This window comes from Euleptes europaea, chromosome 2 (assembly GCF_029931775.1).
Source record: "Euleptes europaea isolate rEulEur1 chromosome 2, rEulEur1.hap1, whole genome shotgun sequence".
NCBI lineage: Eukaryota > Metazoa > Chordata > Lepidosauria > Squamata > Sphaerodactylidae > Euleptes > Euleptes europaea.
Window position 1 is genome coordinate 55,053,491 of NC_079313.1, and position 22,101 is coordinate 55,075,591.

Sequence of the window (22,101 nt, forward strand, 5' to 3'; positions counted from 1 at the left end):
CACTTGTACTCACTCAAGGAAGGGTATGTGGTTTTCATGGATTTCCATTCAATTTATAGGCAATCCAGTTTCCAAGGGTCTCCAAGGAATGTTTTTGGTACTGCAGATAGATGCAGAAGAAAGGAAGAAGAGTACAAGTTCTTTGGATACTACTCATTGTGTGAAGCAGCAGCAGAAAACTCCCTCTGATCAGTCTCCGTCTCATAGGTCATTTATGCAGAGGTATTTAGATCTCAGTCCCTGATGGACTGCTTCAGGCTTCCTTTGCATTATTCATGATTTTACCAACCTTCAGACGTGACTTCGCTTGGCATTGTTCTTCCCCCTCAGTTCTAGGATCCTGTTTTAGAACGAATTTAAATACTGCTTCAAGGCAACAGCAATGCAAATTTCCCCTATTTCCATGCATAACTCTTAACTTCGGGTTTCTCTCCCCATGCCCATTTTGGCTTCTCCAACCCATGTGTCTGTCTCTCCCATCGAACCCCTTCCCTCAAAGCAAAGCACAAAAGAGGGAGTTAAACCTTCATGAAATGTGCAGGAAGACATTGAAGAAGGCTGCACAGGATGAAAGGCAGCTCCCTGCAGGGAGCTGCTGAAGAAAGGTGGGGAGGAATACCAAGCAAAAGCACATGCAGTCCCTTTAAGAGCTGACCCGCCCCCTCCAAGTAAACTGCATCAAGGCTGCATTTTCAGGAGGAGGAACTCAGAAGCTCCATTATTCAATAGGAATGCCTAATTAATCACAAGGTACACCTGGAATGGGGGGGGGGGAATCCCTCATGTATATAGTGTTTCAGAATTTGGAACAGGAAACTGCAGAAAACTATACACAAATTTCCCCTGCATAAATGACCATAGTCTAATCCTATTTAAGACTAAAATGTGCTGCTTGGTATTCCATAGAGAAAGGAAAAGTATGAATAAATAAAATTACCAGGCAGCAAAGCCATAGCTCACTGCTGAACGGTGAAACTTCCCCTTTTATCCCACAAGTTTTGTGACTATTGAGGAGCCACAGAAATAACATATACTGACAACAGTGATCAAAGTGGCATAAAGTATCCAGAAGTAGCAGTCAACCTCCCCTCCCTCATTGCATCAAGTAAGATTGTAAAATACCTAGAAGTCCTTGGATGCCAGTCTAAGGCCAGAGGTGCTAGAATGGAGTACCTCTGCAGACTGAAGGAGGTCAATTCCAGCGTTAAAGCTTAAAAATGAACCATATGATAGTAGAGAACAACTGCAGCAGAGAGAAAGGTTTAAGCCCCCCACCCTTGCTGAGTTGGTTTTATAATTTCCGATTTCCAACACAAGAAAGAATTCCAAAATGTGACCGTTCTCTTGCTTGTACTGGCTTTGTTTTCCCTAGGATAGGGGTTCCCCATGTGGCGCCCATGGGTGCCATTGTTCCCACTGACACCTTTCCTGGTGCCTACCAGGTGTTTTGAGGAAGTGGGCAGGGCCTGATGGAGGTTTTGTACAGCAGCGATTTTGACTGGCCATTGGAGAGCTGATTGTGTAGATTTTTAAAAATATTGCTTTGGCGGGAGCTGCCACCACAGCACAAGGATCTTTACAGAATGACTGATGGTAGCCTGTATGGATGCAACTTCCCCACCCCCACCCTAGGAGTATGCAAAAAATATTTTTTTACAGTAAATTTTGGGTTTGGGTTTATTGGCCCCAGTTTTTTTGGAAAAACTGAAATAAGCCGAATACCCATACTGGTGAATGGGTATTAAACTTTATTTCTGGAATTCCTGGAAAAAATTGGATCAATTAAAGTCTATGGCATTTACTTTCAAGGCTCTGGGGGAGGGGCGTTTTTCAAGGTAGAGTCACCAAATTTGTAGCATAGCTGCAAGGGACTCTCCTTAGATAGACACTGAAATTTGGTGAATGTTGGGACAGGGGGCCCAATTTTATGGGCCCACAAAAGGGTCACCCCCACTCTCCAGGTGTTTGTGAGAGCCAAGCTGTCAATTGGTTTTCAGAAGGTCAGCGTTGCTGAGGACTGGCGGAAAGAGCTGACTGGCAGGCTGGCGCCTCTGAGTCGGGGGGCTCCATTCATATCTGGGTTGCTTTGCATGATGTCCATGCAAATTAGCTTTCAAAGTGAGAAAAACAGCTTAAATGCAAGAAAAATAAGGCACAGAAAGCATTTATTTTCCTGTGAACAGTCCTTTAATATAGTAATCAAAAATCTGATTTCAAGAGATAGTCATGGTGCGGGGTAACAAAGCCTCTTCTTGGGTCGACTGCCTTCAGTTTGAGAGCAGGTATTAATAAGAGGTGATATCAGAGCCAGCTGAAGTCTCGACCAAGGTGGCTCTTCTGAAGGAGATTGTTCATCCACACAGGTGAGGGAATCTTCTTCATAACCCCAATCAGCAGCTGTTGAAGCATTGGTGGGGAATGTTTTTTAATGCCAGCTGTGGTGTCCTGTAAAAAAGAATGGAAGCAACATAGTGTAGTTCTAGGACTCTCTGGAGACTCTATGGTAAAACATAGAGTTTCTGGTGATTCCTAGAGCAACCTATGCCACTTCCATCCTTACCTGCAGCCCTCCTTCCGTTTGTCAGGCATTGCCTGGCACTGTCTGGCAACCCTATATTGCAATAGTACAGTGTCCCGCGTCACCCGCCCTCCCGGGTGCTGGGGACAATGCTGAGCTCCCTCCCAGCCGCTGTCAAACCAGGAGAGGAGAAGAGGACAAGGCGGGGGAAGACTCACTGGTCCTGGGTGGAGGGAGAAGAAGCCAAGAGACTCGGCTGGCCATAGCCGGTTCACTCCAGGAGCTCCGCGCCGGTCCCGCCGCTCAGCTGATGGGCGGGCAGATCCTCCCCACCACCGCCCACACGCTCCAGGGGCTCAGTGTGGGCGCCGCGAGTCAGCCATTGGAGGGGGAGGTAGCTACCCTCCAGGGCGGCTACCCAGGCAACGCCCCGGTACCCGGAGCCACCCGACCCCACCCCTAAGGCTGGGAAGCGGGCACCCTCACCCTACTCAGCCCCGCAGGTCATGGGCAGTGGGCAAACAGGAGCCGCCCCTCCCGAGGTATGGAGACTACGCCGGCTGGCCACGGGCCCATGCCCAAAGGAAGCACCCCAGGGTTGGGAAGGGGAGGCGATAAGGGGAGTCAGCCCCAACCCCGAGGGGACAAGGAATGAGCTGGACACTCACCCTGACGTGGACAGACAGTGGGAAGAAGGGAGAGCCCAGCGGTTGCTCTGACGGGAGCCATGCCCATGGGAGGCAAGTCGGAAATCCAGCGGTGTTGGTGGAGGGAATATAAGTAGCCTCAGGAAGGGGCAGAACGGGGAGGAAGGTGAGGGGATAAAAAGCTGAGGGTGGAGGCCGAGGAAGAGGTGGCTGGCGGTTGCTGAGGTCTTAGTGGTTGTGCTGCAGTTCTTCAAGTTGGCAAGCTCAGAGGAGGAGACTTCGGCTTCCTCCTCTGAGTGGTCTGAGGCCGAGGAAACCCTCACGCTGCAAGCTTCGGGGAAACCAGAAAGGCCTTCTCAGGCGAAAAACCCTTTGGAAGGACTCACAGCGCCGTCCGGGGCACGACATACAGTAACCCATTTATTATATTCTGTTCTCTTTCTGTGGTCTATTGAGTTGCTAGACTCTGCACGGAAGGTGAACTTTTTTTTAATCGTAAGAATAGCAGTTTTCACTAACCTGTGACAAAAGCATAAGTAGAGTGGCTCGTCCTAGGAAAAGTTCCCTTGACTATATTAGTCAACAATTTTCTTTAGGCTCACTAATTTAAATATTTATTTTTATATTTAAAAAAAACATTTCTATGCTGCCTTTCCACCCAAATATGGTCCTCAAGGCAGGAATCAAAATGTATGTCAGAATACTGTGTTTGTCTACATAATGACACACTTTCTCTCTGTATCACAAGAGGACAGGATCCTCCTCTGCTGCAAAAAATATATCTGATCAATCAGGAAGAAAATGGCTAATATTCTTTGTATTCCAGTTTGGCTATACTGGTATATTTTTCAGTCATAATAATATTGCATACAAACACCTCCCCCCACACACTATTTGCTGCTAAGCAGATTGTTTTAGTTAAATGTCCTGTCTTTAATCGAGGAGATTACTCAACAAAACCAATGTTCATTCAATAACATTTATGAAATCTGTTGTGGATTACCAATATCATCGGTTAAACCTGTTTCAAATTTATTGCTTTCATTCAAGTTAAATTATAAAAGGGTCCATTTGTACCACCACATGTATATACATGAATTCAGCTTTCATCATTCCCAACAAGTTTAATCCAGTGATTTATGTTTTTGACACAGTTTTGGGGGAATCTGTTGAAGAAACTCAGACAGATTGATAGAAGAGTTAGACTGGATTAACGTGCTATGTGCCAGGTTTAAAACCAGCCCATTAACGTTGTTTGTGGAAAGAAGAATGCGTAGGATTTTCACAGTCTCAGCCTCTTTAAGTTTCTAATCATTTTAGTCACTTTAGCAAACTGTACTGAGTTATGATAGAAAAATCCAAAGACAATGATCTTTATTATTAGAAAAACGTTAGAATGGCAAAGAAGCAAAACAGCCTTTTTTTTATCCGCAGCAGGAAATAATGCGTCTCGGATTACAACATTCTGATGTCTAAAGAGCCAAGCCAAATAGCTGCCTGTTAACTTATTTTGCCAATTATCTTCTTTTTTAAACTCTCTCATTTCTAGCCATATTAAAAAATAAAAAAAACCAATGCACATTGGCAGACAAAGGAAAATTAAATGTAAAATGCTTATCTCTTATGTTTCACATCACAGGTGGAAAATTCCAATTTAAGTTGAAGGGAAAGGAGGTCAGGATGATTGAAGGTGTTTTTTTTTTTAAATCAAATGCAAAACTTTTTTTTTGTCTTTGGGTTATTTGTTGAAAACCTGTGAAAGTCAAAAGCAATTGAAAGTTTTTATGTCCCACTCCAGTGGCCATTTTTGAAGATTTAAAAATATTTGACATGAGGTTCAGAATGGTTTTGCAGTTGACCTATGACAATCAGGCAGGTATCTGGTAGAGTTGACAACCTTCAGGTGGGAACTGGAGACCTTCTAGAATTACAATTAAACTCCTGACTACAGGGATCAGTTCCCCTGGAGAAAATGGCTGCTTTGGACAGTAGATGCTATGGCTGAGGTCCTGCCCCTTCCCAAACTCTGCCTTCCCCAGGCTGCACCCCTGATATCTCCAGGAATTTCCCAGCCTGGAGTTGGCAACCCTAGTGGAGAGGCAGCATATACACTTTAAAAATAGATAAATAAATTGGCCAAGTATTTTGGTGAAGCAGTGAATTAATTGTGGTTTCTTTTTAAAATAGCTTATAATAACAGGGAATTCCTGAAGAATATTCTATTGAAACAGAAAGGAGGATATAGTCCTTTCTTAACTTTTCTGGTGTGTGTGTGTGGGGGGGGGGATGAAGACTTGCAGCACAACAATCTGAGCTACCCAATTCTACTAGAAAGCAGCAACAAGTGGGTTTATGTGAGGCTACCTCTGCCCATTGGTCAGAGTAGTTAGACATGATGGAGTACTGATCAGTCCACAATCTTTAGCTGACAGGCTGGTGACCAAAGGGAAAAGGACACTATGATTATAATGGGCTGTCTTTGATATAGAAGATATCATAATATAGAAGAAAACTTAAATTCTGTACAAGCTGCCTATTACTGGACAAGGAGAAATTGGAACTGGTGAGACCTGGAAATAAGCCATTATAATAAATAATAAGCCATAAAACCTATTGAGAGATGTTTGCATTGGAGTAATTTCCCCGTGTTGTATCCATGTGGTCAATCCAAAGAGATTTTATGTTGGCAGTGATGGCGGTAGGATATCTGACAGTGATTTGATGAATGGCCTATATGGAAAGATGGGCCAAGTAGAAAAGTCTATGTCTTCTATTGCGTGAGTGTGTCAGATCCTATTAGGGCTGTCAACTTCCAGCTGGGGTGGAGAATTATAGCTGATCTCTAGACTACATAGATCACATCTTCTGGAGAAAATGGTTGCTTTGGAGGGTGGACTGTATTGTGTTATACCCTCCTTGCGGTCCTTCCCCTCCCAAACCCCATCCTCACCAGACTCCACCTCCAAATTGCCAGAGATTTCCAGACCTGGAACTGGGAAACCTAGATCCCAAAAATGAGCAGACAGAAGGGTCTATAGAAGATTGGGCAGAAGAAGCAGGCACATAGGAAAGTAAGAGACAAAGGCAGTGAAAGCACAGTACTAAGGAAATTGTGGATGGAGCCAGAATTGGGGGAGCAAATAAAAGAGGCAGTTTATAGTAATGAGGGGCAAGAGAAAAGGACCAGAGGGAGGATACTATGATGGGAGGGAAGCAGGATACAGTTTACGACACATATTAGTTTAAAGTAACTAGCCAAATCATTAGCTGTAAGCTTCTCAAACTAGTGTAATTGCAATATATTTGACAATGCATTGTCCCAGTGATTCATATGCTCCTCATGAACTACCTTTTTGATTCCAAATTCAAACAAAATGCAGCAAGACATTTTATGCATGGTTACTTAGAGTCGCAATTATCGCTGGACTACTTCAGGGCTTCATTGGAATTATGCATGATTTTTCATAACTTCAGTAGTCACTTCACTCTCCCCCCATGTTTTCCCTGCATTTTCAGGATAGTGTTTTGCCACAAATTTAAAACCTGCCTCAATCCCAATTCGAAAGCTGGTCCTGTGCATGGTTTTGCTTCGGTTTTGTCTCCCTACACCCAGTCTCTGATTTCCTGCCCTCCCCTCATAAGCCTTCTCTGGTCTGTTTCACAGTGAGTGTTTTGAGACTTCAGGGACTGAACAGAGCCAGACTGATTTCCCACCCTCCTCTTATATGCGTCCTCTTATAGGCATAAAAGCCTCCCCACCATTTGTGAGTGTATGATTACTGATGGAATGATGAAATGGAAATGCCTGTGTGAGTGATTTTATGTTCTTATGACCCCTGCATTGAATAGCCAAAAACAAACTGGTTGGGGGGGGGGGGGCTGTCCAGACCTTCTCTGCTTTGGCTGTGAAATGGCCACTTGGTTCAGTTAAAATGAAAGAATCCTCCTGCAGGTTTGGCGGGGGCTGGTGACGTATTTTTAAAAAAATACACTACAGCCAGTTACAACACAGTGTTTTCAGAGGGGATAGACACAGAAGCTCTGCATTTTCACTGGGGATGCATAATTGATCGCAAGGTACTCCTGGAATTTCTTCGGGGGGGGGGGGAAAGTTCCTGTGTATAGTGTTTTGTGAATCTGACTGCAAATACTGTGCAGTTAAGAGAGCAGCAGATCCAGCGGAAACAGACCATGCATAAAAGGCCTATGGTTTGAGATCAAGTTGTGAAGACATGCAGAGAAAAGAATATGTACTGTGATAGTATTCCTAAAACTGTTTGTATAGCTCTGGCAGCATAGAATTTGACTCTTAATCTATACTTTATTGTGGTATACACTTTAAAACATTCACATCCAAATAAGGATTAAGAAGAAAAACTCTGGGCTTGACTGAGTTAGTTTTCTTTTATGTTTCCAAAGATGAAATGAAAAGGAATGAGAAATGTAACAAAGTAAAAAAAAAAAAAAAAGAATGCAGGCAAATTAAACTGTTATGAATCCTAATGAAGTTTTCAAAGGGGAGAATAGTTTGAATATTCATCAAATTAAAAATGCACTAGTCATTTCATCTTTAATTTCTGATAGTGGTGGAAATAAATTTCCAAACACATTTGTTAAATAGCCCTTAAAATCTTGCCTAAGTGCTGGAGGAATTAGAGTACTGGAATGTACAGCCGGGGTGCAGGTTCCTACAATTCATGTGGCAAGGGCATTTCAAGTAGCAACTTTTTAAAATCATCAGCAACAAATTAAGTCTTTCAAAAACAATCCTGTGTTGTTTGGTGCTCTGTGACTACGCCTTTCTCCTCCTCCAACTAAAAAGTAACGCCAAGCTTTGAAAAGGAATGTTTTGTTTCCCTTGATAGTTGAATTAAACTTATTTCAAGTTTTGCCTCACTAGAACTTTACTTACCTCCTTACCCTGTAATCTTTATCAAAGTTATATGACCCTGAGCATGTAAATTAAAAATTAACAAAAGGGAATGTGTGTAACTGTTGCTCACAGCAAGGATGGAGAGTAAGGCCATTTAGGCACAGGACTTTGCTTTGAGAGAGAGAGATTTATTTTATATTGTTTATGTGGGTCCTTTAAAAAAATATTCATACTCGGCACATCACAGAAAACACACATGAAAGGACAAAGTATTAAATCATTGAGTGGGACCTGCGAATCCATTCTGCTAATGGCACAAAAGATGGCCAGTGTAGTGCATGCCCTGGTTACATCTAGATAAGACAAGTGGGGACCAACAAGAAACTTTCCCTTCCCTTTGCTTCCTTCCCTCTTCCCCCTTCTCTAACAATCTTCCCCCTCTTTCTTCTCTCCCCTTCTCTGTCAACCTACCCCCCATTTCCCCCATTCTGTTCTCCCCTTATCAGTCAACCTACCCTTTTCTACTTTTTGCCGCCCACCCCTTCTCCATCAACCTACCCCCTATTTCTCCCCTCCTCTTATTTGTCAACCTACCTCCCATCTCTTTTGCCCCTCCACATTTTCCTCATCAATATACTTCATACTTGCTGCTCTCCCCACCTACCACCCATCCTTGGCACTCCACTAATCCCCACTTTTGAGGAGAACAATGTAAGCCACTTTGAATAAATAATACAAACCCACTGACATCATGACATAACATCATTAATCTTTATTGTGGACACTTTATATGACCAACGTGCTGGTTGTTCCGAATCAGCTGAACTTATTAATTTTTAGACATGTTCTGTGCTTAGTGGTATTCTTTGCTGGAGAGATTGATTTTATATCAAAATTAGCAAGTTCTGTCTGGATTTGACTTTTCTAGATCTCAGTTAATTCTTCCCTTTAAATATAAGGATTTAGGAATGTACAGCGAAATGGTACCTAAACAAATACAAGGATAGCAGGATGTTGCCTGCCTTACTTTCCTATATGCTATACCAAAATATTTCTCTTTACCCATGCTTCCTAAACTAAGGGGATCCTTCTTTTTCAACTCTTTTATAGTCTGCTCCAAACCTGTTTTATCAATATCACTTTATATTTATCTATTTGTTTTATGCTATTTTTTTTATAACCAGGTATATTTTTATTGACCTGTTTTTTTTCTATTTGTCTTGAACTGTTTTTATTTTTGTTTTATTGGCTTGGCTTATTATTAATTATTTAATTTACTTGGTATTATTTTATTGTTGCAAGCCACTATGAGCAAATTCTGGTGGGTGACATACACATTTTCTAAATACATAAATGTCCCAAATATATCAAATTACAGAAACTAGTACATGTTAGCTACATCATAGTATATGAAGTATCTCTGGTGTTCAAATCCCAAAACAGAAATGATCCCAGTGTGTGATCTTGACTAGGTGACTGTGGCTGCAATTCTACGGACACTTTCTTGGGAGTAATCCCATTGAATAACATAGGACTTCATTCCAAGTAGACTTCCTTAGGAGTTATTCCTGCATCACTCTCTTAGTTCCTGCTCTATTTAATGAGACTAATAGTACTAATTAGACTGTCGTTTAGGGGTGTTAATAATTAGAAAGAACTTTGAAGTGCTAAATAAGTAAGGATTATGAGTTATCTGTCTGAATCTGTTGAGATCTAATCAGTGTTTTCAAAGATCTCTGGGACAGTGAGTCGAAGTTCTTTCAAAGCAAAAGGTATTGTTCCTGGTTCTGTTAGAACGGGCTTTTAAACTCCACATCCAATTGGAAGATGAGCAAAGTACACCAGTTGACTCCGGATCCTAGTATGAGAAAGGATTAACGGCCAGATTCGATTAACATTACCTAGTTTATTCATAGTACAATTGCAATAACAAAAAAGGTGGGGGGAGCATCAAAAGATGGTTAGATGAGTCCATTAGCACCTTACATACCAACTGTGAGAATCCTGAAGCTGAGGGGAAGCCAACATTCACCTCAAGAATACAAATGTGGATGCTAACTACTCTCTAGTCTTCTAAATTATCAACTGTAACCTTACAAATGAATGCACTCAGCAAGACTATTTTACATCTACAAATAGTTTCTATCCTCTTTTCTGCACCACCCTATCCCCCTATTTCTGGGTGAAAATAAAGGTTACTTTTCTTTTTCTGTTTCCCTCATTATTACATTCAGAAGCCACTTGGGTTAAGTCTGTCAGGTAGAAGGTTGGGGCAGAGACCACAGTGGTTGAGCTTTAAATCTTGCTACCTCTGGTTCATCGTCTTTTAAGACCCTGACCTTCACAGCTGGTTACTGTGCAGTGTTTATAGCACACATTATGAGTGCTTTCAAAAAGTCACAACGATGCAGCTTTAGTTTTGGGGACCAGGCCTGATCTTTTAGATTGAAGTGCCAATTCCAGAGATCCAGATGTATCAGGTAGTGCTTCCTCTGTTTATTTCTACCTTGCTTACTTAACTAAAAGGAACCAACTCGGCACCAATGCAGCTGTGTACTCCACATAGTCAGATTCTTGTGCTGCATTCAGGATTCTCATGACAGTGAAAGTACCTGCCTTTCTCTGTACATTTTCAGCAAAGTAGTTCAGCATTCCAGTGTCAAATGAGTAGTGTGGGAAGTTTCTAGTTATATCTTTTAATACAGGGCTCAACAAATCCCAGGCACCAAGTCACTAGGCACCTAGAACTGTCATCACAGCTCCTACTATTTTTGACAATGATTTTATAGTAGCATTCCTTGGTGGAATACAAAGCTCAGTTATCAGAGCAGAACAATGTTCTCTGTGACATAATAATAAAGGCACATGAAGGTCTTGTCATTGCTTGCTCATATTTAAACTTTAATTTATTACATTCAGAGGTACTGGATGAATTCATTTCTTAGCCAGTTGCTTTCTATACTGGCTCCAATATTTAATTACATGAAGCTTTTAAAAAGGAATAATGAAATTATGAGAAACTGGGGAGAGGAATTTAGACTAGGGTTTTGTGATGATGGCAAATGTGGTTATTCTTGTATTTTAAAGTGTTGTATTTATTACAATACTTTTGAAATAGTGTTAATCCAATTATGAGAAACTGTGAAAAGAAATTAATATTAGATTTGTGATAGAAACAATTAGGAAATGTATTCATTAAAGTATAACATCCTGAAGGCCTAAATTTTTGGGCTGGCTCCTAAAATAGGGTTTCCAGGTTGCTGGGAGTCCTCCCACTGGCAGCCCACTCTCCCCACCACTGATCCTTTGGGTAGCAGAAGAACACTTGCGTAAAAAATCACTGGCATTGCATGATATATGACATCACTTCCAGGGAAAATTTGGATGTGACTTCATGCCACTCTAGGAATTGCCAGGAACTCTATAGTTTTAAGTTAAAAAAAAGGTAAAGGTCCCCTGTGCAAGCACCGGGCCATTCCTGACCCATGGGGGGACGTCACATCCTGACGTTTACTAGGCAGACTTTGTTTGTGGGGTGGTTTGCCAGTGCCTTCCCCAGTCGTCTTCCCTTTACCCCCAGCAAGCTGGGTACTCATTTTACCGGCCTCAGAAGGATGGAAGGCTGAGTCAACCTTGAGTCGACTACCTGAAACCGACTTTTGTCGGGATTGAACTCAGGTCGTGAGCAGAGCTTGGACTGCAGTACTGCAGCTTACCACTCTGCGCCATGGGGCTCCTATAGTTTTACCAAGGGTTTTTTAGCATTTCTAACAGTGGCATGACATCATTAATGGTTTCCCTGAGAGTGATGTCACATTATGTGTGACGCTGGTGCCACCTTTTAGAAGTTAATGATGAAACCATCCCCACTGATATAACTCTAAACAATTTGTATAGAGACTCAGGGTATGGTCATATGGACTGCTGTACACTGTTCTTAGGCTAAGATGAAAGGCAATTTGCTCTGAGCCTTAAATGTAAGCCAGTGTGTATGTGCAAACACTCACAAATACTGTAATTGTGCTAAGTACGTTGAAGCATAGAACAGAGGCTTGCTTCTACTGACTGCTGGGGATTTGACGTCAAACCTCAAACCTCTTGAGGTCAAATGTCAGCACCCGCATGTCCCTTGCCCCTAGCTCCCATTGAGTGCCCGTCATTGGTTGCCAACCCTATCTTAGAGCCAAAAAGAATTGTTTAAGGGCTGTATTAATAATATCCAGCATCTGAAACACATGCACACACCCTAACTCTGCTTTATCCCTAACATATCCTCATGTACAGAATTGTAGGTGATAGCTAGATCATACACACATGGTTTTGAAGAGTTTTAATAAGCTCCAGAACCAAGATGTCTAGCAATGCTAATATATTTCACCAGTTTGATTCCAGCAACTATGCAGTTCCCCTGAATAGGTGAAAATATTCACTGTGGGGAAGCTACATTTTTAAACAGATGGCATCGATGCATCAGGCTGGAAAGAAAGAGTGACAGAAAAGACAGACAGAAAGGAAGATATTTAATAGACTCCGCCATTTGCCAGTCTGCTGGGAATTTTGAATAGCTTCCTGGCATCCTTCATCACTCCAGCCTGCTGAGAAGAAATGTATGTTTTGAAAATCTGAATGTAGCTTTGAAGCAAAACCTGTCTGTAAATCTTTGACAAATATTTCAGGACATTGATGTGCAAGTGTGGTTACCCGTGTTAGCTGGGAGTCTTAATGACAAGAAGCAACCATTTATCATCCCTACTTTCTGCATACCATTTACTGAATAAGATACAAGTCCAAGAGTACAAGAACTAAGCAGCAATCCACCCGGCTGTTCTTATCAATCTGACTGCCTGCTCTGGGGTCTCTGTTTCAAATAGTTCAGCATGGAATCAGTTAGTGCCACCTGCCTTTGACTTCTCACTAGTATAGAACCTTTACTTGTCCGGTTCAAGCTTGCTCTGGTTCAGTGGGCCCCTTTTTAGAAGTTAATGATGAAGCCATCCCCTCTGACGTAATTCTAAACAATTTGTAGGGAGGCTCAGGGTAAGGTAATATGGATCACTGCATGCTGTTCTTCAGCAAAGATAAAAGGCAATTTGCTCCGAGTCTTAAAATGTAAGCCACTGTGGGTGCAAACACTCTCACACACTCTAATTGTGTTAAGTAGGTCAAGCACAGAACGGAGGCTTGCTTCCACCTACTTCTGGGGCTTTGAGGTCAAACTTCCATCATGGGAAAATGGCATTTTTCCTCAAAGGAGGACAATTAAACTGAAGGAAAGACGACTTCCTAGGAGGCTTCCACTGGAAACGGCATGTTTCATCACTGAATGCAAATCAGCATTGTTGCCTGAGGCTGTGGGTCCAGTCCTTGCTTATAAAGAATGTGTGTGTAGTGGTGAATTGTTTGGGGGTAGGGTGTCTTAGGAGTGCACTGGGGCTTATGAAGTGTGACAACAGTACAGAAAAGTTACTTTTAAAAAGCACAGCTGGAAAACAATTCCCCAGGAGAGGGGCATCTATCATAACTTTTCCTGAAACCAAATGATATTCTTGATTTCTCAGTGTCCTTTTAAGAGTTTTTCACAAAGCTGCAGAAACAGCTTTCTTGCCTTTCCTTGTTAAAGTGACTAGAAATCAAGAGCCCCTGTTCTCTTCCCTGAGGTATTTTATCTTCCCTGCCCAGTGAAAAGAAATCTGCCACTGTTCCTAGTAGTACTACACAATTTCTTGGACAGCCAGAGAGGAAAAAGGAACCAGAGTCTGTTTTGCTTTCTTTCCCACTATGATTTGGCTCCTTTTTGTACTCTTACCCTCGTCTAATGACAGGGGAAAGCTGCCAGAACAGAAAAGAAAGCCAAACACTCTGGCAACATCCATTTCTTCCTTCCTCTCTGGCTGCTCAAGAAAAAGTAAAATGCTGCCAGAAGGGTTCACAAACCAAAGTGGCACAAGTAGCTTTTTGCTTGCTAGGCAAGGATAACACTGGAAATGGCTGTTTAGGTACAGGTGCCTGTAGTAGCTGTCACAACCAACAGCTGCAAAGGATGCATAGAGGCTCTTGTACATATGATGCTTTATTTATAGGGCTGTACTAAGCAGAGTAATGGCTTTCTAAGCCAACTGACTTCTAATTAGAACTAATGTGTGAACCATACTGATGCTGGCCCAACCCATGCCCTTGTAGAATAAAATTGTAAAAAATCTGCCTCTCAGGTACAAGAAGAAGAAGAAGAGGAAGAAGAGTTGGTTTTTATATGCAGTCTTTATCTACCACTTAAGGAAGAATCAAACTGGCTTACAATCATCTCCCCTCCCCCTCCCCACAACAGATACCCTGTGAGGTAGGTAGGGCTGAGAGTGTGTGACTGGCCCAAGGTCACCCAGCTGGCTTCATGTGGAGGAGTGGGGAAACCAACCCAGTTCACCAGATTAGCCTCCACCACTCATGTGGAGGAGTGGGGAATCAAACCCAGTTCTCCAGATCAGAGTCCACTGCTCCAAACCACCACTCTTAACCATTACATTACCAAGGTTGGAATGGGTTTGCTGTACTATCTAGGTACTTTAATGTAACTCTTGAACATGACAGTAGACAATTTAATTTTCCTATGAAGAAATCACTGGGCTTCTTCTTTACAGTACCTCATTTTTACAATAAATACAGCATCTGATAGGGTTAAAAAAAGAAAGAGAAAGAAGGATATCATTGGGCATTTTTTGTGTGTATATTGAAGCAGGCAGTGAAAGGTATAGTCAACAAATGAAGCATTGTATTTGTCACCATTGATCATTTTTAGATTTGTGAAATAATTTCTTTAAAAAGCTGGGGGGAAATTTCTTAAGGGTCTGCTTAGTACATGATTTTTATTTACTCGTTCTCAGATTGAAAACTTCATGCAGTCCAGCTGCTTACTAATGATATCCTGGTAGCGATACAAATCCCTGGGAGTCTGTGTTAAGTTTGTAATACATATAAAAATGAGCACTATTTCTAGGCTGCTATTGTCTGTAACTATCTGGATCCTAATGGCGAAAGCATTCTGTATCCAAATAGCATTTCCTCTCCAGTTATAGATTTATTGTAACGTTCCACAGAGGTAGCAGGAGTCAGAGGGAAACGTTAACATTCCTGTGGTGTATTGAGAGAAGTGTATAGATATTGACAGGAGTGCTCATGAAATAGATTATATCAAAACACCAAATATATTACCTTTACCTCAGTGGTAAGCTTTTGTAAATTGAAGTCAAATATGTAATGATAAAAGGAACAAAGAAAGGTCTTCAGGTAGTACAGGTTTGCAGCTGGAACTGCATTCCTCCTTGATGAATTTTAAGTTGTACAATAACAATGCTTCTTTTTGGGACAGGTTCCCTATTTTGAATTTATCAGGCAAGGGTAAGAGATTACAGTGTATGCAGAGGCAAGACTTCTCTGGGAACTAACGGAAATATTATCTGTATAAAGATTGTGAAACACTCTGACAAAGATGCCTTGGGAATGAATGCACAGGTGTTAGGGCAAGAGCCAGATGCAATTTAAAAGGGTGTCAGAATGCTTTGAATATATCTGAACTAGAACTTCAGAGAAGTAGCAATAAGAATCTGCAACATTCAGGTCATAAGCCTCCCAGGGTGGTATACTGTCACAATAGAGACCAATCCAGTTTGCACCACTATGGTTGTGTGCAGTGCCAGCATCCAATCACATATGTGAGAGCTGGTGTGGTATAGTGTCAGACTAGGACTTGGGACAAATAAGTTTGAATCCCTAGTCTGCCATGTCAGCTTGCCAGATAATCCTGTGCCCATCACAATGTCTCAGCATAAGTTAATTCATAAACTAGTTTCAGAGGGTAGCCATGTAGGTCTGCAGTAGATTCAAGTCCAATAGCACCTTAAGAGACCAACAATATTTTCTGGATATAAGCTTTTGAGAGTCAAAACTCCCATAATCAGATACAAGCTGGAATGGAGATTTCTGAGTCCTTATATCCTAGTCAGAAGGTGGGAGGGGTGTTGCAAAGAAGGAACTAAGGATGCAGAGTACAATGCACATAGTAATTCGCTTGGGTAGAGCATGTTTGGGGACAGAAAATTAGCATCTGCAGTGAGTCCTGTGTCCCTATTCAGCCCAGTGTGTGTCCATTGTTCTGAACATGTGAATGAACTCAAGTTCAGCAATCTTTTTGTTGTAATCTCCCCTTGAAGCTTACTGTGTTTGAGTTTGATGCCAACTCTATCCTCAAATTCACTCTGACAGGACTATCACTGGACCTAACAACTGCAGCCAGCCATACTAAACTCATTCACTCGTTCATCTTCCAGTGTTATATATAACATCAAATGGCAGCAATGCCTTCTACTTTCTACACTGGACAAACAGGTCAGTTCCTATATAAAAGAATAAATGGACAAAAATCCAACATAAAAAACCACAATGTTCAAAAACCAGTATGAGAACACTTTAATCTTCCAGGTCATTCTATTGCTGACCCAAGAGTGGCAGTCCTGTTTAGGATCAGAGCTGGTTTAGAAGTGGGTTCTGATGATACCGTCCCCCAGACCTCCTGATGACCTATTCCAACAGGTTCATGCTAGGGTTGATTACAGGGATAAAGAAAAAAAAGAGCACTCTAAGGTGTGTCAACAGACAAGAGCTCTTTGACACAGCTCTTTGAACAGGGCAAAGTTCCACCCAGAAAGGGGAATCCTAATCTGAACATGGAATATTAATTAAAGTGGACTGACCAACAACTCTAACATACACGCAGATATGTGCACACACACACAGTGGTATCAATCAAAAGGCTTTCTTTTATAAGTGAAGGAACTATTCTTGCATACTGGGGGGGGGGTCCTTCTAAGGCTTTGAATTATAGCCATTGTAAATAAAATTTACATAATTTTACTCCTTCCCTATAGAAATGTTATATCTCTCAACTTCAATCTGAATAAGAGGGACAGAATGTAGTGATAACAACTAGGGTTGTGCATATTGATAAACCCACACTGAAAATAAACCCGAAATTAGCCGTTTTGGTAAATTTCAGGATTTGGGTTTATGGATCTCCAAAACCTGGGGATAAAGCTGAAGCCAAACAGGCAATTCTCAAAAAGCCAAATAGATATTTGGCTTTTCAGGTTCGGCTATTTGCCTTTGCTCAGAGACATGGCTCTGGCTTTATCTTCCTTTTTTTGGACTGGTTTTGTTAGGGACCCATAGCTGAGGCCCTTTTGAGATAGGGTTATTTAAAAGACAGTGCTTACCCAGTCCTGTCTGGAGGGATAAACCCCCAACTAAAAAGAGCCCGTTATCTGAAAACCACCAGGCTTCCAAAGGAGATTTCTTCATCCACGTGGATGAGCACGTGGATGTTGCCCACCCTGAGTAATTGCCAGCATGATGTTTATTTGTGAAAATAGAATTCTTTTAATGGTGAACACACATTTTCATCTGTAGATTGTTAGAAAACTATGATCTTTTATGCATGGGAGTTTTACCTGGGGTTCAAGGATCTCTTGACGCACACTTTTCTGTTCTGAATCCTAAAAACGCTATGCATGTTGTCTTTTGCCCTGGAGAAAGTCCTGGGGTTTCCGGAGTACTGCAGAATTACCATCAGAAATCCAGAAGCATCTAAATCCCCGCCCCTTGAAAAGACTGCTTTGTAATTGGCTGTAGTGCTTACTGTGAGAAAAACGTCAATCCCCAGCTTCCCCTCCCGCAGTTTGGCTTACACATGGAAATGGGGACTATTTGACCCAGGCTGATCTAGGGGAGATCAAATAATTGTGTTACAATACGATAGGGAAGACCTGGACATTGTCTGGGCTGGGAGCAAGGTCATCTCTAAGGGACAGAAAACTCATGCATAACCCCAACAAAAAAACGAGTCGAACCAGTGGAAAAAGTAAGATAAAGTGCCCATGCTCAAAATACCTATATGTAAAAACACTCTGAGAATATAATCTCTCTTGTATCTATCGCCTTTCTGATCTTGCTGTGCTTTTTCTGTTCACTTTTATGCTGCTCATTATTGTGAAAGTATTACACTATTTCTGCCCCAAGCAGCCAGGAACCTTCTGCATTTCTCTCCAGTATACCTCATGACCCTTATCTTCTTACGCAAAGAAACCTGTGTACCTAACTTTCCAATGTCACATTTCAACTCAGTGACATCTTGTTGACACACCCATTCCTGATCCAGGGATTACTAAATGAAACCAAAGCAAGATTTCACCTGAGAACATTTCCTGCTTCTGTAGTCACACCACTAAGATTGTCTGTACAGATATGTTTGCCTTCACAGAGGTTTTTCTGATATCATTTCCTGCTTCAGTGGGACCATGGAGAAGCCCAAGATTGTAAAACAAAACAAAACAACAAAAATCCTTATGAATTTTAAACCAAACAGGGTTTTTTTTTTGCATACCAAATGAACCCAAAACATACCAAATGGAAGGGAAGTGGCAGTAGCAGCTGGGAATCAGTCATTGCTCAATTATCTCCATAAGGGAAGTAAATGTAAGTAAATGTAGTAACATGCAATTAAAAGCATTTTTGGAGAGATTACTTTAAACTAGTGGTTCCCAACCTTTTTTTGACCAGGGACCACTAGGACTTTTTTGTTCAGTGCAGGGACCCCAAGGTTCAAAATAAAAATTCTGAGAATTTGAAAATAAACTTTAATCATAACTGTTAGTTAAACATTAAACTTAGAATAATATTTGAATATATATATATTATAATAGAGAACTTTTAATTGAAAATATTAATTTATTATGGGTTTATAACTTTGTTTCGCGGACCTTAATTTAGTTCTCGTGGACCCCTGGGGGTCCATGGACCCCTGGTTGGGAACCAGTGCTTTAAACATTTTGAAGAGTGAGAGTTTCAGTGTAAGTGTACTTACCTTGCAATGAAAATTCATATCACTCTGTAATACCCTATATAACATTTACTCTCACTGCAAGAGTAAATCTTAGTTTGGGTTAAGGAATAGTGATTTGCACCAGACCAAACAGTCATTTTGGCACAAAGGAGAGATTCGAACTGGAGCATTTCATGCCAATACTGCATCATACTATAAATTGCTTGTATATGTAAAAAATTACAACAGATTTAGTCATGGCCTCAGACATTTAGATGCTTGAAACAAAAAAGTATTAATACTACTGCCTTCTCAGTTCAGAACTGAAGTCAGTTTTCTTTAGTGATTAGTGATTACTTGAAGAAAAAATGGTACCACTCTGGAATAATCTGCGTGCAACAACAATTTCATGAACTGGATCAGTTCCATACTGGATGTTGCAATAGCCATAAGTTCAGATGGCTTTTAGAGCAGATTTGATAGATTCATGGAGGATAGGTACATCAAGGGCTACTAGCCATAGTGTCTAAAGGGAACCTTCACATTTGGAGGCAATAAAACTCTGAATGCCCGTGCTAGGAGGCAACATCAGAGGAAAGAACAGGGCCTCTATGCCCTGTTCGTTGGTCTTCCCAGGGAACTGGTTGGCCACTGTGTGAGACAGGATGCTGGAGTAGATGGGCCACTGGTCTGATCTAGGAGGGCTCTTCTTGTGTTCTGGAGCTATTTTCCACAAACTGTCATTCTGGCCTAGCTGTATGTGAAATTACAACAGAGGATCTACACATAAGTGGATACCTCCCAGATTTTTAAGTCCATTAGGGGGTGTTTGGGCTCTGATCATGACTCTGTCTCTCCTACTTTCCTCAGAGGTATCCCCCCTTTCTCATCCAACACTACTATTAAGCAGCATATCAGATAACCATGCATCTAATTCCCTGGGAATAATTTGTGTAATCTTCCCCATGAGGCAGCATCCAAGTTTTAACTAGCGGAAGATAAAAACTCTAGGATCTCCCTCTCAAATACAAATTAGAAACTGCATGTCAAGGAATTGTGGTAATTCTTAATAGCATAATAGTGCTAATGATGTTTTAAGGTGACTATGGCTGCTGCTGCCCTGACCTGGATAGCTCAGGCTAGCCTGATTTTCTCAGATCTCTGAAGCTAAGCAGGGTCGGCCCTGGCTAGCATTTGGATGGGAGATCTTCAAGGAATACCAGGGTCATGATGTAGAGGCAGATGACAGCTGCCTCTGCCTCTTGCCTTGAAAACCCTACAGGGTCGCCATAAGTCAGCTGCAACTTGATGGCAAAATAAATAAATAAAAGGCTGCTGCTACTGTGCAGCTAGGTGGTAACTGGTAATAGGAACAGGAAAGGTCAAACAGAATAATGTACAAAGACCATCCACAGTATAGAACATGCTTCTCTGCTTCATAGCAATAGGAAGAAAAAAAAATCATCAAATTTGGTTATGGAAAACTTGGGAATATTATGGGGAAAGATCAAGAGGGATGTGGATTGTAGACAGTTACCAGTGTCATCTGTAACCATTGTTGTAAGTGTATGTATGATTATCGACAGAACAACAACTGACTGGTGTGAACCCATCCAATGCCATTAGTACTGTAATATGTCAGCAAAAGCCTAAATAATATTACTATGAGGGGGTAATGAACATGATCAACGAAGATTTTATATAGGCCTGCTTTGGGTCTGAAATACATCAACTCATGTACAAACTAAGGGCATACACTCGAACAAAAAATGTTTGTAACATTTCACAAATATTTCTTATGTCTGCTCTTTTTCAGTATGTAGCCAATATTGAAAACACCTAATTATCTGGGCATTCCAGTGGGACTGTTGTTTTTCTTTAAATAGCAGACCTCCTTCTACATCACAAAGGGCCTGCAGTTTCAAAAGAGATTTGCCATGTGGAATGAAAGGGAAAGAGGCTTCTGATGAAAACAGAGAGTCCAAAGTCCCACACCATGGGTTGGATGCAGAGCAAAATTTCTGGTTGAGCTAGATCTCTTGCACAAACAGAAATACAAAAAAGAAAAAAGACTGAGATAGCTTCTTGTACTACATCAAACATGTGTTTCTGCTTGTGAAAAATCGTGTGCAACCAATTTCTGGGCACTCTAGAAAGAAAAGTGCTAGGTGTTGCACAAGATTTTGCTAAAGCAGAACTGCACTAAGTCCATTAATTTTTCCAGTCATGCATCACTGGATCCAAACCTATGTGAGAAATTAGATGGGGAGCTTCTCTGATCCAAGACCCAGTACTGATGATTTCTTATGGCATGTGCCATTATACAGAAAACATTATGTTTAGTGTCTGATCCATGTGAATAAGAGGGAAAATGCTGGAACATTCCAGTGTCAGTTTGGTCATTTTACCTCATTCATGAATGGGTGCCTTTGCAGCAAGGCTATGCAACTGTCTCGTTTCCCAGCAAACATCCTTGGAACAGGTGTGTTGCATAATGCCAGTGGTTTGCAGTGTCTGTTTGCACCTGCATGTCTTCCCTTCTTCAGTTTTGCCTTTTTCTGATCTCAAAAGTAAAAGAAAGAGTGCTGGGGCAGCTGATAAGCAACCAGGGGAAACTCTAGGGGAAAAAAACAACACACACAAACCAATCTGTCTTGCACCTGCTAAACACGAGGAAAAAACCGAAACAACATGTGAACAGGCCTTCCCAAGGTGTAAAATTAGGCTCTTTGGGGGAGGCAAAGCCTATCAGATGAGGGTCAGGTCTACTCCTGGCCTTTGGCAAAGCCAAGCTTAACACAGCTCCCAGTTTTAAAGTGGGGGGAGGAGCAAGAGAAGAGCCCATCTTCTGCTCCCATTCAACTCCAGGCTGCTCCAGAGCTTTCAGCAGAGCACAAGGCAGGGGGGCGAGAAAGAGGGGCACATTTTGCATTCTAAACCATTAACGGTCAGAAGTCCCCAAAACTCTTTCTTACCCAAATTAGATGGTCTCTGCTTTTATTGGGGGAATTAGCATTGAAGACTGAGCTTTTAGCAAGAGAGGGCAACTTGGGGATCTTTTAACCTGTGTATACAAAGATAAGTCCCATGGAAAAATGCTCAAATAAAATGTGGTTTTATTACAAAATAATACTCTCAAGCACCACTACAAACATACATGGACAATTCATTCAAGAGCTAAGGAAAAACAGGGTGG

At 41.5% G+C, this 22,101-nt stretch overlaps 1 protein-coding gene across 1 annotated transcript in view; it reads right to left on the reverse strand.

Annotated features, from left to right (window-relative positions):
• LOC130473225 (polyadenylate-binding protein 1-like) overlaps positions 1–22,101 on the reverse strand; it is a 110,215-nt gene that overhangs the window by 87,097 nt on the left and 1,017 nt on the right. The gene's annotated exons all lie outside the window — the stretch shown is intronic.